Source organism: Nomascus leucogenys, chromosome 7b (genome assembly GCF_006542625.1).
Source record: "Nomascus leucogenys isolate Asia chromosome 7b, Asia_NLE_v1, whole genome shotgun sequence".
NCBI lineage: Eukaryota > Metazoa > Chordata > Mammalia > Primates > Hylobatidae > Nomascus > Nomascus leucogenys.
Window position 1 is genome coordinate 45,495,909 of NC_044387.1, and position 17,862 is coordinate 45,513,770.

Consider the following 17,862-nt stretch of genomic DNA (forward strand, 5'->3'; position numbering starts at 1 on the left):
GAGACCAGGTCCTCTGTGCATGGGCCTGGGAGGCAGACCTGCCCTAAGGGTGATGCAGAGGCTACAGGCGCTGCAGGCGCCAGCGCCCACTCTAGACATCAGCCTCCAGGTTGACTAAGGGTCAGGTCATGTTTGAAACCATGCTTGGCTGGACCAGGACCCATGGCAAGAGCACCTGGGCGCCAGTGTTCAGCCCTGGTCTGCAGGAAGGACAGCAGACTTCAGGACCCCACAGCATGGCAGTGCTGACCATTTCACCCACTTGGCCTCCTTGAGAAATACGGATGGGGAGCCCTCTGGGGATAGGCAAGGCCTTCCAGGACAGGCTCGGTTCTGGTCCCCTGCTTTTTGAGGTTGGGTTAAAATGCCGACCATGGCAGAGGAGGCACAGCTCAGGTTCCCACACCTCACTTTTCACAGCCTCCAAGGGCAGCAGTGCACGTGGAGGAGACGTCTCCCATGAGGCCAAGGCCTCTAGTACTCACCGATGCCCTCCTCGAAGTTGGGGTAGAACTCGTCAGTGAAGAGGGGCTCGGGCAGCTCACGGAAGTACAACTTCAGCGTGCCCGCGATGGTGTTCACGTCCATCTCGCTCATCATAACCGACACGTCCTTGTTATCTGGGAAGAGCACGGAAATGCAGCAGCCTCCTTGAGGATCCCGAGTGAGTCACCCGCCGTCCCTGCCTTGGCTAAAGCACCGTCCCTGCCACACTGACACTGTCCCAGTGTCATGGCAACTAGAACAAGAGCTTCAAAGGAGGACCAAAGGACCACTCTACTGTTTGTGTTGTTGATGGCTCTGTGTAACCTCTCCCAATTTCCATGTATTCCTGTTTGTGCTTTACAGCTGTCACTGCCACTGCTAGCTCACTGATCATTTCTTCTAGCTTGTTCTGGTGAGCTCCTTTTTCCATGTCCTGTCCTTTTGGAGCCTCTCCAATATCAATGGTGAGCATCACTATTTTTGGAGTCATGGTAGACATCCGGTTACTAAAACAAAATTTGTATGTTCCATCATGTGAGCAGCAAATGTGTATTTCCCACTGGATTCTCAGTCTCCTTTGTAAATCCCTTTATTATCTGGTCCTGTAATCACGTCCAGGAAGTCACCCTCTGCCACCTCAGAGATGAGTCCCATCTTGGTGCCCAAGGTGACCCCTCAAAGAAGCACTCCTCAGCATGCGGGTCAAAGCTAACAAAGTAGCCTGAGACCATGGCCAGGAGAGTGGCCAGGAGCACCAGCAGTTCAGCAAAGGTCACCACGATAGGGCTGGGGCCGAAGCCAGGACCTGGACTGCAGCCTCCAGAGGCACCCCCACTGCCACCCCACTGGAATTTTAAACAGTAGGAAAAACAGGGGCTGGGCGCGGTGGCTCACACCTGTAATCCCAGCACTTTGGGAGGCTGAGGTGGGTGGATCACGAGGTCAGGAGTTCAAGACCCCTGGTCAAGATGGTGAAACCCCAACTCTACTAAAAATAAAAATAAAAAAGCCAGGTGTGGTGGCAGGCACCTGTAATCCCAGCTACTCAGGAGGCTGAGGCAGGAGAATTGCTTGAACTCCAGGGGGCGGAGATTGCAGTGAGCCAAGATAGCGCCACAGCACTCTAGCCTGGGCGACAGAGTGAGATTCCATCTCAAAATAAATAAATTTAAAAAAAAACAGTATGAAAAACAATGTCAAATGTCTCTTTTTTTTTTTGGAGACAGAGTCTGGCTCTGTCACCCAGGCTGGAGTGCAATGGTGCAATCTTGGCTCACTGCAACCTCCGCCTTCCAGTTTCAAGCAATTCTCCTGCCTCAGCCTCCCGAGTAGCTGGGATTACAGACATGCTCCACCATGCCTGGCTAATTTTTTGTATTTAATAGAGACAGGGTTTCACCATGTTGGTCAGGCTGGTCTCGAACTGCTGACCTCATGTGATCTTCCTGCCTTGGCCTCCCGAAGTGCTGGGATTACAGGCATGGGCCACCACACCCGGCCATGTCTAAATTTTTATATTGAAACTTTGAAATTAATTTGGATATACCAAGTTACATAAAACATTATTAAAATTAGCTTTATCAGGTTCCTTCTTCTCTCTCAATGTGGACACTAGATATTTAGCCTAGATAGACAATATTTAATCTACATAGACAATACATGTCTCACTTCATATTTTTATTGGATGGCACTGATCTAGAAGATAACAGAAAAATATCTTCAGGACATCAAATTAGGAAAAGATGCCATAAATGTCAATTAAGAAGCAATAACCATAAAGGGAAAGACTAATATATTTGACCACATTTAAAGTGTTGGTGTCAAAAAGACAGCATTAAGAGACTAAAAAGGCAAGCCACAAACAGAGAAAATGTATTTGTAGCACCCATGATTCTCAATACAGAACTTCAACAAGCTAATAAACAGGCAACCAATCCAATAGAAAAACACGTTCAACAGAGTCTCCCAGACACCCAGACGCATCCCGCAGCACGTGGTGTCGGAATGAACGAACGAATGTATGGCAGGGAAGAGTGTTTAGGCGCACACTAAATCGGGTAGCTAATTCCCCCATCCTAGGGATACCTTTGGATCTTTTAAAGTAAATGATATTATATGAAATATCTAGAGTCACTCATAAAAACAAAAGGTAAGATAGGGACTGCTAGAGGCTGGAGGGACGGGGAAATGCAGAGTTGTTTCATGTGTGCAAAGATGTCCTGGAGACTGGTTTCATGCAATGTGAATATACTTTTGTGTACTTAAAAATACCTAAGATGGAGAGGCCGAGGCGGGCGGATCACAAGTCAGGAGTTCGAGACCAGCCTGGCCAATATGGCGAAACCCCATCTCTACAAAAATACAAAAATATTAGCTGGGCCTGGTGGTGCACACCTGTAATCCCAGCTGCTCGGGAGGCTGAGGCAGGAGAATTGCTTGAACCCAGGAGGCAGAGGTTGCAGTGAATGGAGATCGCACCATTGCACTCCAGCCTGGGTGACAGAGACAGACTCTGTCTCAAAAAAAAAAAAAAAAAAAAAAAGCCTAAGATGTTAAGTTTTATATTATGTGTATTTTGCAACAATTAAATATTTTAAAAACCTCTAAAGTCACCATATTACTTAGAATGTGAAAGAGCTATTCTGTCTATATTATTATGTTGGTGATATCAGCCACATTGGCCAGAATGTTCTTTCATATAGAAAACCTCCAGTTTTCTGAGACAGACAGAGAGTTTGGATTCTGGACATCTGTTTTTAAGTGGGAGAGGTTTCTGACTCCTTACAAAATTTCTTTTAGGGAATGATTGGCCAAGATGAGATCCAATCATATGTCTATTACCTCCTGGGTCTGCCACTTGGCTGTGAGTCCTTTTCAGGCCATGTGCAGGGGCGGTTCCAGTGACCAGGCAGGAGCTGAGAAGCCCCAGGCAGGTGAGTTGAGCACTGGAAGGGGGTGGGGTGTGAAATAAGATCCTGAGAAGTGGGAGCGGGGTGAGGTGGATGGGCAATAAGAACAAGATCTACTCCAGCAGGGTGGTACCACAGGGACACTTGCCTGGAGAAGGAATAGGATGCTGTTGCCTGGAGTCGGCAGAAGGCCCGGAGCAAGTGGGGAGCAAGAGGGCACCCAGAGTGCTCCTGACCAGACCAAGCAGCATGCAGACCGTGGTGGGACGCCCGAGGGAGCAGGCGACCCCAGACGAGGGTCATCAGGACCAGATCCTGTGGGGACTGCGTGACCAGAACAAGCTGTGTGGAGGCCATGGTGGGACGCCCGAGGGAACAGGCGACACCTCAGACGAGGGTCATCAGGACCAGATCTTGTGAGAAATGCACTTCCATTATGAATCCTCAAACTCTATGTGCAGCATCATACGAATGCCCTCTGCAAGGATGAGGGGCCTGGCAGGATGGAGGAAAGGCCGGAAAGGGGAGTTCCCCCACGGAAAAAAGGAGAGAGTCCTGGGGGCTGTGGAATGAGGGGTGTGAGTCCCAGTGAAGGAGAAGACGCCTTCTCACACCCCACCTTCTTTCATAGACTTTAGGAGCCATGTCTTTGGAGGGGGCCTTGCCCACATCACATCAGATGTATTAAATATACTAAAATGCATCCATATCCCAGGAAACATTTTCACTGTAGAAATGAGAGGCTGAATATCTTTTTCTAATTTTGCTTTTGAAATATAACTATTTTGCAGGATTGCTACATTTTGGTTTTCTTGGTATTTTGGTTTCTTTCTAATAAGCTAGAGGTTTTTACTCAGGTTTCTGATCTTCTCTCAGACCATCTGAAAGCTCAGGGGTAGGAGCCTCCGGGCCATGGCACTCCCCTGATGAAGCAGCCCTGCCCTCCACTCTCATCACTGTGCACACTCCATGGGCCTGTCACATCAGCTCCCCCTAGGCTACTGGGCCTTAGATGGAGCTTCAGACCTACGCACAAAGCCACCTCCCAGCTCCCCTCCCTGGACAACCCACAGGTACCTCACTCACCGGGTGGAAAGCCAGGCTCACCCTGCATCTTCTTCCCCACCCTCTGCTACTCCAGAAGGTCCTGTGTCTCAGCCAAAGGTGCCAGTCATCCCCTCTCCCTGTTAGAAGCCCAGGAGTCATCCCCAGGGTCTCTCCCTCACTCCACACACACAGGGAAGCACGAATCCTGTTGGTTCCTTCACATTCCTCTCACCTGATCCACCTGTTCCCACCTCAGCGAAAGACTGCATGTCTGTATCTCTATTCACACCATTTCGCCTTCTAAGCAGCACCCAATCTGCCTCTCTCTCCATCCTCACTCCGGAAGCCTCAGCAGGGCTGTGCTATCTCCTGCCTGGATTGGTCTGATGGGCTTCCCAACTACTCTCTTTCCCTATCCGCTCCACCCCTGCTAGCTAGAGCTTTGCTAGGAGGCCAATTAGATTACATCAGTCTCCACACAAGGTCTTTCAGTGGCCCTCACAGCTCCTGAGCTTAAATCAATCAGCACATATGGCCGCCCCTTTAGTTCTGGCTCTGGTTCCTGCCTAGATTGACCCCATACTCCCCTCCACCTCTCCACCCACATCTCTATTTCTTTATGTAAATTATTATTATTATCATTATTTGAGACGGATTCTCACTCTGTCGCCAGGCTGGAGTGCAGTGGCACAATCTCGGCTCACTGCAACCTCCACCTCCTGGATTCAAGCGATTCTCCTGCCTCAGCCTCCCCTAGAAGCTGGGACTACAGATGCACGCCACCACACCCAGCTAATTTTTGTATTTTTAGTAGAGACGGGGTTTCACCATGTTGCCAGGATGGTCTCGATTTCTTGACCTTATGATCTGCCTGCCTTGACATCCCAAAGTGTTGGGATTACAGGCGTGAGCCACCGCACTCAGCCTATATAAATTATTTTTAAATTTTTATTTATTATTATTATTATTTTTTTTTTTTTTGAGACGGAGTCTCGCTCTGTCACCCAGGCTGGAGTGCAGTGGCGCGATCTCGGCTCACTGCAAGCTCCGCCTCCCGGGTTCACGCCATTCTCCTGCCTCAGCCTCTCCGAGTAGCTGGGACTACAGGCACCCACCACCACGTCTGGCTAATTTTTTGTGTTTTTAGTAGAGACGGGGTTTCACTGTGGTCTCGATCTCCTGACCTCTTGATCCGCCTGTCTCGGCCTCCCAAAGTGCTGGGATTACAAGCGTGAGCCACCGCGCCCGGCCTATTATTATTATTTTTTGAGATGGAATCTCGTTCTGTCACCAGGCTGGAGTGCAGTGGCGCAGTCTTGGCTCACTGCAACCTCCACCTCCAGGGTTCAAGCGATTCTGCTGCCTCAGCCTCCTGAGTAGCTGGGACTACAGGCACGTGCCACCACACCTGGCTAATTTTTTGTATTTTTAGTAGACACAGGGTTTCACCGTGTTAGCCAGGATGGTCTCGATCTCATGACCTCGTGATCCACCTGCCTTGGCCTCCCAAAGTGCTGGGATTACAGGCGTGAGCCATCGGGCCCGGCCTATAAATTATTTTTGAGAGGGGTCGCACTGTGTCACTCAGGCTGGATTGCAGTGGTGTGATCACAGCTCACTGCAGCCTTGAACTCCTGCCTGCCTCAGCCTGCGGAGTAGCTGGCAGTATAGGCGCGCACCACAACTGGCTTTTTTTTCTGTACAGACAGGGCCTCACTATGTTGCCCAGGCTGATCTCCAACTCCTGGCCTCTAGCAATCCTCTCGCCTCAGCCTCAGCCTCCCAAAGTGTCGGGATTACAGGTGTGAGCCACTGCACCCAGCCATATATATATAAAAATTCTTTGCTTCTCACTTTTGATTAGTGTAAAAAGCCTAGACTGGGTAGAAGTTCTGAATGTAAATCCGTGCTCTGTGACACTGGATGTTCACTTTTCTGAACTTGTTTTTTCATCTGAACAAATGGAAATACAACCTGTCACCCTCCGACAGTTTTTTAAGAATGGAAGATTTGTTTAAAGCTTGTAGCTCAGAGTAGATCTACAATAAATAATGGCCATCATTACTCTATTAGTCATTACCCAATGATTATGAGCCTTCACTTGTTCTCTCCAGGTAAAATAAGTTAATTTCAGCCATGTATTTCCTTACTCCCCACTCCCCATGCCTCTCCTCTCTGCTGTCATCTCATATCACACAGCAGCTCAGTGATGGTGCTGGCCAATCTTGAGTATATATTCACATCTGTGTCCTTAGCACTCCATGGCACTAGCTCTACAGCCACCTCTGTGGCCTGGCATAAAAGATTCGTAAGACAAGGTGGGTGAAAAGATGTGGCCCCAGAGGCATAACTAATCCAGAAAAAGGCCACTGGGAGTGCTTCTGGACCTACCAGGTACACGCTGACGTCTACCTGGATTCTCCCTTGTAGGATTTTTCACATGGTTCTTACCTAGTATATTCAAACAGGCATTTTCTCCAAATAGTCTTGTCTTCTTGCCTTTTTAAACCAGCTTGGTCAGAATGGACAGCTGGGCATTATTAGGCCCTTGGGACCAAGGAGATGACTGACATGAAATTGCTGGTGAAGATGGAACTGACCTAAGAGGATTAGAAAAACTTTGTCTAGTAGAAAGTGGCTATTGTTTTAGTAGCTTTAAAACTTGCCAAACTGGGCCGGGCGCGGTGGCTCACGCTTGTAATCCTAGCACTTTGGGAGGCCTAGGCGGGTGGATCACGAGGTCAGGAGATCGAGACCACGGTGAAACCCTGTCTCTACTAAAAATACAAAAAATTAGCCAGGCGTGGTGGCGGGCGCCTGTAGTCCCAGCTACTCGGAGAGGCTGAGGCAGGAGAATGGCGTGAACCCGGGAGGCGGAGCTTGCAGTGAGCCGAGATCGCGCCACTGCACTCCAGCCTGGGCGACAGAGCAAGACTCCGTCTCAAAAAAAAAAAAAAACTTGCCAAACTCAAATGAACAGGGTATTAGACTTACATTGTTTGATCATTATGCAATGCGTACGTATATCAAAACATCAAACCGGGCCTCATTAAGTATATACAATTATAATGTTTTAATTACATAATTTAAAAAATTCAGTATCTTCCAATTAGTTTGGAGAACTGAGTGACATAAAAACTTAAAAATTGAAGGACAAATTTTAACACAAATTTTTACTTAACTGGCATATGGGATTTAAAAGTGAGTACCATAACTTAGTAAGCAGGAAAATGAATTTTTCCTACATGTTACTGTGAGGTATCTTTCCACCATTTTGACCATTAAAGAACAGTGAAATAAACTCATCTTAGAGCCACGCATTCAAAGTCTTATAACAATAAAGTATTGAATCAAGTTTTCCAACTTAATAAACCATATTTAAACACATTTTTCACATGAAAAATAAATTATATACTTTCCTGATTTAATATATTAAAGGCAAATTCATCGACAACAAGACCTTTAAAAAGCAACAACATTCTAGCCAGGCGTGGTGGCTCACACCTGTAATCCCAGCACTTTGGGAGGCTGAGGTGGGGGGATCACGAGGTCAGGAGATCAAGACCATCCTGGCTAACACGATGAAACCCCATCTCTACTAAAAATACACACAAAAAAATTAGCTGGGCGTGGCAGCACGCGCCTGTAGTCCCAGCTACTAGGGAGGCTGAGGCAGGAGAATCACTTGAACCTGGGAGGTGGAGGTTGCAATGAGCCAAGACTGTGCCACTGCACTCCAGCCTGGGCCACAGAGCGAGACTCTCTCAGAAAAAAACAAACAAAAAAAGCAACAACATTCTGAGAGTGTTGACATAGTTCATGTTTCAGACATGAAATGTAATTCAATAAATGCTGCCAACATTTTTCAAAGAATCTCAAGTGTAAATTTTAAAAATCTCAATTCTAGAGGAAATAACTCATGTGCATGTTTCTAAATGCAAAGTAAGTCATTGCCAAGGAAATAATGACCAGGAAGCAATAACCAAAAAAAGAGATTTCCTTTTCTTTTCTTTTTTTTTGAGATGGAATCTCACCCTGTGGCCCAGGCTGGAGTGCAGTGGCACGATCTTGGCTCATTGCAAGCTCCGCCTCCCAGGTTCATGACATTCTCCTGCCTCAGCCTCCTGAGTAGCTGGGACTACAGGCGCCCGCCACTGCGCCCCACTAATTTTTTTGTATTTTTAATGGAGACGGGGTGTCACCGTGTTAGCCAGGATTGTTTCGATCTCCTGACCTCGTGATCCGCCTGCCTCAGCCTCCCAAAGTGTTGGGATTACAGGCGTGAGCCACTGCGCCCGGCTGGGATTTTTTTTCTTTTTAGGATTATTTTAAGAATTTCTCCCTAGCTTAGCTAATTATTTTCAAATCCCAAATACTATATTCTCAAAGATCACACTATCACCTACTAAATCACACAACAAGCTACATGGTGTGAAAAGAAATAAATCTCGGGACTCCTGAATCACTAACCCAAAGGCAAGTCAACCTGAGAACTGCATCAGGCAACCCGCTCCCAGTTTATTCCTAAAGAAGATAAAAGACAAAGAGGCTACATACCTTCCCCCTCACCATTTGCCCACAAGGAATTTCCTTGTGGGCAAAGGATGGACAGAACACAATGTCATCTCTCTGCTCACCTGAGACAAATGCACATCTCATTGCTGCTTCTGCTCTATCGCTTCACTAAGCCAGACTAAGGCATAAGTGAAGATTCCGCTCTCCTCCTCTCACATATAAATTGTGTATTCAGAAAAAGGCTAATCAGAGACTCAAAAGAATGCAACCACTTGTCTTATCTACTTAGGACCTGGAAGCCCCCTCCCATGCTTCGAGTTATCCCGCCTTTCTGGACAAGATCAATGGACAGCTTGCACATATTGATTGATGGCTCACATCTCCCTAAAATGTATAAAAGCAAGCTGTACCCAACCACCTTAGGCACATGTCCTCAAAACTTCCTGAGGGTGTGTCACATCCATAACCTTGGCAAAGTAAAATTTCCAAATTTATTGAGACCCGCCTCAGACATTTTGGGTTCACAATGGAACAGAGAGTGGCCCTCAGCTTCCTGCTGGACAAAGCTGACTCGAGTCTTCTTCGGTGATCCCAGGGGGTTCTCATCACACCCCCTCTGGTGTAAAAGCACGCGGCCATTTGGTATCTTTGGCGTACACAAGTGCGTGTTTGCTTTACAGCACAGCATTAAGAAGTCTAAATAAAAAAGTTTTCTTGACAATCTAAAACAAAGGGCCCACGAATCCAGCAAGTAACTACTCACTAAATATGTTGAATGCAAAGCGTTAAGTAAAACGAGGATCTATTTAGGGTATTGCTTAGAGTGGAAGTCAGGGGACCTCAGTTCTGGCACTAAAATCGATCCCTCATTTGGAGGGTGATATTGGGGAGGAAGGGCAGGAAACAAGAGAGCTGTTCGGTAATAGAGTAAGGGAAAGAGGGTAAATATCCTATGGAGGCAAATTTAAGCAAATGACAAGTAACTAAAAGTGTGTTCTGTGGCACAGGGTGGGATCACCCCTGGCTTTGTTTGGCCATTTCTGCAGACTGGCCAAATCTCGGTAAATTCTGGCAATGATACTTTATTTAGCTCTTAAAATTTACCATCATCGAATGCGTGACTACAGTGGCATGATCTAGAACTCGAATAGAGTGAATCTAGTACAGGCGGAAATCTGGAAATGCCCCTAGAATATCTCAAAATTAGGTTTCAGAAATGCTAGGATCTCTGAAAAGTGGTTTTCAAATACGTAATTGTGATCGGGTTTTTTGATGTACTTTCCCTCGTACATTTTTTGTCCTGGGAATAGGGGGTTTGGAGGTAGAGACTGCTTTGCTGCGCTGACTAATGAATATGGTAAAAGTACAGGTGCTAAAAATATGTTCTCTAATTAATTATGCTCCCATGTAAGTGAAAAGGAAATTTGAAAACTTTAGTGGACAACTACTTCCTCTGGAACTTTTAAGGTTAGATTTCTTTATTAGTTTCTCTTTGATATTCATTTCATCCCGACAGCATGCCTCCCCTCCCCCACCTCCTCGTGGTTCTATAGCTAGAGCAGCAGTACTAGAAAAAAAAGTCTATTCTATTTTTAATGTACAGAATCCTACTTCCAATTTTATAGAAAACTAAATTAAAAACGTGCTTCACCAAAGCATTCGCACTCCAGGGCTCATGATTTAGGTCTAATTCTTCTGTAACTCTGTCATTAAATTTATACCACTTTTCTTTTCCACACCCCCTAGAACCCAGAGATCAGATGAACATGACGAGGTTAAAAACAAACATCTTACCCCCGGCATTTATCGCTATGCATTGTCTACAAATAAAGCAGCTACCATTTTAAACATCTAAGAAAAATGTGGCAACAATTACTTCAATTTATAAAATAAACTTTTCAAATTGAAGGGGTAAAACCAGTTACATCAAGCTTTAAAAATTCAGAATGAAATGAGGTCAAAGAACAAAGCCAGCGTGTCTGGCACCACAAAGGTGAGTGTGGATGATAAGGGAGCAGACAGAGCAAGCGGGAGGCTGCTGGCCGGTGGATGAGCGATCACCGCCTCCAGAGATCCTTCCCCACCTGTCCTTCATGAAGGAAAAGCAGGGGCCTGTGTGTGCTGCTCATTGTATATGATGACACTAAGTGCATAGGTTTCCGTGAGGGCACTTTTTTTTTTTTTTCCGGGACTCTCCACCTTCCTGGATCTACACTTTGCCCATCTTCACCAATTTCCAAAGAAGAATTCTGCCAAGCCATTCCCAAAACTGTAAGGCTCCACGTTCAGCATCCAGGGAAACTATGCTTTAGCCAAAAGACCATATTAATGTGGATTAATACCAGCAGGACCCAATGAAGTCAGATACAGATAAGAAGCTGCGATTTCCTAGTTTAATCCCAGAATAACTACCTCTTCAATTTAATTACAAAATCTCAGAAAGGCCAAGTCTGGGAAAGCCTCAGCAGCCCCTGGTTTGAGCATTAAACATTTTTCTTCACAGCAATGGCAAGGCTGCCCTCTAGAAACGAGGGCTCCCGTAAAGAGATCCGCCTGCACGGGAGCAGCAGCTGCTTCAGACAAGGGCTCCTCGGAACACTGGGGCCACAGCCCTTCACATGGTGAATGAAACGGGAGAACAGAAGAAGAAAGAATTGAGTGAGGAAATAGTTTTTAAAAATTTCGGGAAGAGAAAAAGTTACCCTTCTTGTTCATCATATTTACTGGAGGATCTAATCTCCCAGTCAAATCCAAATCTCATTAGGTCAATTACCAAGACACCAGGTCAAAGCTTAATGTAGGTCCTTTCCACTGAAACAGAATTCACAGACACAGCAAATACATAGAAAGGTAAATCTAACAACCAATAAAATCCAGCTTGCTACAAAGTAGTTGTCTAATTTTCTTTTCTGTTTTTTCCCTGTAATTTAAAACTGACTCATCTGATAGAAACTTGGTGTTGGTGACTGGAGCCTAGTGAATCAGCTGGGTTGAGCCACAGGGTCTGGGAGAGGAGTCGGGAAATCTGATTTTGGCTTGCTACTCATCACAGTGATTCCCAGGAAAGTTACAGTACCACAGATTTCTTGTCTGTAAAATGAGAGAATATTGCCTGGATACCCCACAAGCTGATTATTTCAAGGGAAGGTTAAAAAATAAGGCAATATACAGACTTAAGAAATATGTTTTTGAGGACAGATGCTTTATAACAGCGGTTGACAAACTATACCAGTGGGCCCACTGCAGCCTGCCATCAGCTCTCGTAGATAAAGTCTTGTTAAATCACAACCATGCCCATTTGTTTACTATTGTCTGTGGCTGCTTTTGCACAACAGCAGCAGCAAAACTGAGTAATCAGAGACTATATGGCCCACAAAGCCTGAAGTTCAGGGTTTTTTTTTGTTTTTTTTTTTTAAGATGGAGTCTTGCTCTGTCGCCCAGGCTGGAGTGCAGTGACACGATTTCAGCTCACTGCAACCTCTGCCTCCCCCGGGTTCAAGCGATTCTCCTGCCTCAGCCTCCTGAGTAGTTTAGACTACAGGTGTGCACCACCACACCTGGCTAATTTTTTGTATTTTTAGTAGAGATGGGGTTTCACCATGTTGGCCAGGATGGTCTCGATCTCTTGACCTCATGATCCACCTGCTTTGGCCTCCCAAAGTGCTGGGATTACAGGCATGAGCCACCGTGCCCAGCCAAAGCCTAAAATATTTACTATCTAGTTCTTTATTTAAAAAAAAAACTCTCGCCAACCCCGATCTATAATGTAACTTTGAACTTGATAAATAAATGTGTAAAGGTGGTTTTAATGAATTATTTTACTATTTCTACTGCATGTATCTTCATCTTTCTTCTAGATGGTCATGACCCCAAATCTCCTTCCTGGTTATAAAGTGACAAGGTAGAAAGATTCCTTTTGGTTTTGAGAGGTTTTTTTTTGTTTTTTTGTTTTTTTGTTTTTTGAGATGGAGTCTTGCTTTGTTGCCCAGGCTGGAGTGCAAGTGGCACGATCTTTGCAACCTCTGCCTCTCAGGTTCAAGCAGTTCTCCTGCCTCAGCCTCCCGAGTAGCTTGGATTACAGGTGCCTGCCACCACACCTAGCTAGTTTTTTTTTATTTTTATTTTTTTATTTTTAGTAGAGATGGGGTTTCACCACATTGACCAGGCTGGTCTCGAACTCCTGACCTCATCATCCACCCACCTCGGCCTCCCAAAGTGCTGGGATTGCAGGCGTGAGCCACCGCACCCAGCCGGTTTTGTGGCTTTCTTACTACAGTTCCCTGAAGAGACAATACAATGCTCATTGCATTTTAGGGGTCTCCTCCCCAGAACTGATCTGTGAAGTGCATTTATTGGAATGGCAAAGCTTCCTTTAATTAGAGTGGATGTGAATACTGAAAACACCCACATACATAGACTCAAATGTGAGGAAGAATAATTGTCAAGTGCACTTCAACATCTTTGAGGCTTCCAGGCCCCAAAGGAGCCACGCGAGTTCCCCTGCTCCCTGCCTGGCTTGTTCCCCTGTTGGCTGAACCAGTGTCCCCCATCAATCCTCAACCTCACGTGTCTCTATCCTCTGCCAGCCCATTAAACAAACAAGCCAACCACATCCTCCCACAGGCACCAGAGGCCACCACACCCCCTTGTTCCTACAAAGCCTGCCTCCATGCCCCTCTGCTTCACTCTGTTCCTGAGTGCACCCCTCGTGTGGTCCTGCCTGGTGTGTGGCATCCTCTTCCCCAGGCCGTGAGTATATGTAACTCATAAACTGCTGTTGACCACATCTGTCCAGCACAAGGTGTCAAATGTTTGGCTACCTGGTGCCATTTAGGGTGGGGCATTCTTCCTTCACCAACATGGTGAACAATGATGATAGAATGGGGTACAGCTGGGAGCCACCAACAGCCAGGCTATTGGTAAATTATTTCTAAGAAAGGATGTTGGCAAAGCACCACAGTATTCACTAAAGTTAATCCCTTCCACTGCACAGATCAACTTACTTTTTACATGAAGTTTATTTCATTGAGAAAAGCAGTGGGTTCATGAGCACCAAAGAGATTCTTCCCTGTGCTATATCCTGTGCAGCAGGCCAACCTCCCACAGATAATCAGAGTCGATTTTCCCTGCAGGTTGTGACTTTTTTCTCTTCTGGATGGTTTCTTGGCACCAGCGCTAAAAGTGATCAAGCAGCAGCTGTAGCTGAAAGTTCAGTGAGATTCTTAAGCCCACTGATGGAAGTAATTTCCTTCTGGAAGCAAGGACTTCTTAACATGTAGAGCTTGAAATTGCAGGGACCAGAGCATAAATTTCAAGTGAGTCACAGTCATGAAGAAGGTGGCACCATCTCTATTTTCCATCCCTTACACCAAGTGAAAACACAGCGGTGTTACATACCAATAATTGATTTAAGGTGTATACTCTGCCCTGGAAAATAGTAATGGTAAATTAAAAATGGGTGAAGATTTTTTGCTACTGGTCCCACTGAGATGTCATTGAGAGGAAGAGTCTATTTCCCCTACTCCTGAATCTGGGTCAGGTCTGGGACTCGTGTGCTACAGAAGTGATACCCCATGAGGCTGGGTGCAGTGGCTCATGCCTGTAATCCTAGCACTTTGGGAGGCCAAGGCAGGTGGGTCCCTTGAGTCCGGGAGTTCAAGATCAGCCTGGGCAAAGTGGTAAAACCCCATCTCTACAAAAAAATACAAAAATTAGCCGGATGCAGTGGCAGGCACCTGTAGTCCTACCTAATCAGGAGGCTGAGGTGGGAGGAGCACCTGAGCCCAGGAGGTTGAAGCTGCAGTGAGCTATGATTGTGCCCCTGCGCTCTAGCCTGGATGGCAGACTGGGAGGCTGTCTCAAAAAATTAAAAATAAATAAATAAATAAAACAGTGGATGAGATAACAAAAATGTATTATACACCATGGAACATTATGCAGCCATAAAAGAGAGTCACATCCTTGGCAGCAACGTAGATGGAGCTGCAGGCCATGATCATAAGCGAACTAAGGCCCGAACAGAAAACCAAATGCCGTACGTTCTCACTTATAAGTCGGAGCTAAACTATGGATATACCCGAACATAAAGGGAACAACAGACACCAGGAATGACTACCAGACCCCCCCCAAAAAAAGGGAGGGGAAGAGTGTGCTGAAGACCCACCCTGTGGGGTCCTCTGCTCACTGCCTGGGTCATGAGGTTGTTGGGACCCCAAGCCTCAGTGTCATGCGATCAATAGATGTAACTAACCTGCATGTGCACCCTTTAAACTAGAATAGTAAGAGTAAAGAGCAGTGAAAGAAAAAGTCAAGATTAGAAGCGAAGAAAATAATAAATGACAAAACATAATCTATAGTTATCCAAACAATCCATGACTGTCACAACACAGAACGAGGACCCAATGGGCAGAATGAGGCAGCCAAATACTCAACCCAACATGGTATGCAGGGAACACATTTTTCAAAACACCAAAAAGACACAATGGGAGAGAGTCTAGTTCAATCAATGATTTTGAGAAAACTGAATATTCACATGCAAAATACTGAAATAAGACCTTTGCATTGCACGATACACAAAATCATCACAAACTGCAAAGGTCCTATAAGAAAACATAGGTTGGGCGTATGTTTTAGGAAACTTGTATCCACGCACACAGGCTGCAAAAGGTGAAAAGTAATCATAACACTAAAGGAAAAATTAGGGGAAATATGCCCACAGACAATGCAATGGCTTGGCTGTGTGTGTGTGTGTGTGTGTGTGTGTGTTTTGTGGGGGTGGAGGTTTGATACAAAAATTACTGCTAACGTATGGAAATATAAACAATGACACCAGTGACACTTTAGAACTTCTACAGGGGGAATGAACCAGTGAAACAAACAAACAAAATGCATCCTAAAGACTGGGAGAGAATTACGGAAAGTCCTACCTCAGAAAGAGGTTGTTATCTAACACCCGCAATAAACTGACTCTACTAAGTGAAAAACAACAAAAACAACAACAAATACCCAAGCTAAGAGGATCTGAATACACGTGTGTAAAGAAGACAGGAAACTGACTCACAGGTGACAGTTTCTCAATATCACCAATCCTCACAAAAAAGTGAATCAAAACCATACTCAGGTACCATATAATTCCAGTTAAAATGAATATTACAAAAGACAAACATCAAAATTGTTGAAGGTGATGGCTGGTGTAGACTTTCAGGAAGGAAAACTCTTGTACGTTCTTTGTGGGAAGGTAAATCAGTACACACACTATGGAAAACTGTTGGAGGTTCCTTAAAAAAGTAAAAGGTCAAAGTACAACTGCCACTCCAGGTAACAATCCCACCACTGGATACACATTTAGAGGAAACAAAATCCCTGCATTGAAGAGGTATCTGCCTTCCCATGTGTCCTGAAGCACTAGTCACAACAGCCAAGACATGGAATCAACCCAACTGTCCATCCACAGATGAAGAGATAAAGGAACTGGATATATACACGATGGAACGCACTTCAGCCTTCAGCCGTAACGGTCCAGGAAATCATGTGATCTGCAGCCACTTGGAGAAACCTTGAAGACAATTAGGTGAAATGAAATGAGCCTGCTAGAGAGAGACCCACAGTGCATGACATTAGGCAAATGGAATCCAAAGAACACTGTTTCCTAGAAGCAGAACTTTCAATAGGGGTTACTAGAAGCTGGAGAGAGGAGGGGGCCTGGGCAGGGATTGGTAATGGGTACAGAGTGACACTCAGAGGAGAGGAATCCATTCTGATGTTCTATTCCATAGCAGGGTGACCAGGGTCAACAATCTCTGAAGGAATTTTTCAAAGTCAGCTGGAAAGGATGGTTCTGAATGTTCTCTCCACAGGGAAACAATAATGATGGAAGGTCACAGAGATGCCGGATTTGATCATGATGCTATGTATTTATCAAAATGTCCCTTGCACCCTCTGGTTATATACATACACTCTATAGTAATGAAACTGCCATCAAATGTTGGTAGTATTCATTCTAACTGGAGTGAGATAGAATCTGAGTGTGGTTTTCATTTATGTTTTGGTATCAGCCATGTTGATAATCTTATCTTTTACCTGTGCATCAACCTCATGTTTTCAGGTCCTCTGCCCACTTTTACACATCAAATTAAAAACAAATTAACAGGCCGGGTGTAGTGGCTCACTCCTGTAATCCCAGCACTTTGGGAGGCCGAGGCGGGTGGATCATCTGAGGTCGGGAGTTCGTGATCAGCTTGACCAACATGGGGAAACCCCGTCTCTACTAAAAATACAAAATTAGCCAGGCATGGTGGCACATGCCTGTAATCCCAGCTACTCAGGAAGGCTGAGGCAGGAGAATCGCTTGAACCCAGGAGGCGGAGGTTGCGGTCAGCCAAGATCGCACCACTGTACTCCCACCTGGGCAACAAGAGCGAAATACAATCTCAAAAAAAAAGAAAAAAAAAAAAGATTCACAATGGAGACCGGACCTGGTGGTTCCATGCCTGTAATCCTAGCATTTTGGGAGACCAAGATGGGAGGACTGCTTGAACCCAGGAGTTCAAGACCAGCCTGGGCAACACAGCAAGATCCTGTCTCTGTTAAAACAAACAAACAAACAAACAAACAAAAACAGCCTAGGCAACATAGGGAGACCCTGCCTCTACAAACAATAAAAAATAAAAAATTAGCAGCCGGGTGTGGTGGCTCACACCTGTAATCCCAGCACTTTGGGAGGCTGAGGTGGGCGGATCATGAGGTCAGGAGATGAAAACCATCCTGGCTAACACGGTGAAATCCTGTCTCTACTAAAAATACAAAAAATTAGCCAGGCGTGGTGGCGGGCGCCTGTAGTCCTAGCTACTTGGGGAGGCTGAGGCAGAAGAATTGTGTGAACCCAGGAGGCGGAGCTTGCAGTGAG

The 17,862-nt window shown here is 45.6% G+C and overlaps 2 pseudogenes; both read right to left on the bottom strand.

The window, feature by feature from the left end:
- LOC100596141 overlaps positions 1 to 17,862 on the bottom strand; it is a 240,503-nt pseudogene that overhangs the window by 2,005 nt on the left and 220,636 nt on the right.
- On the bottom strand, positions 708 to 3,752 carry LOC115836108 (annotated as a pseudogene).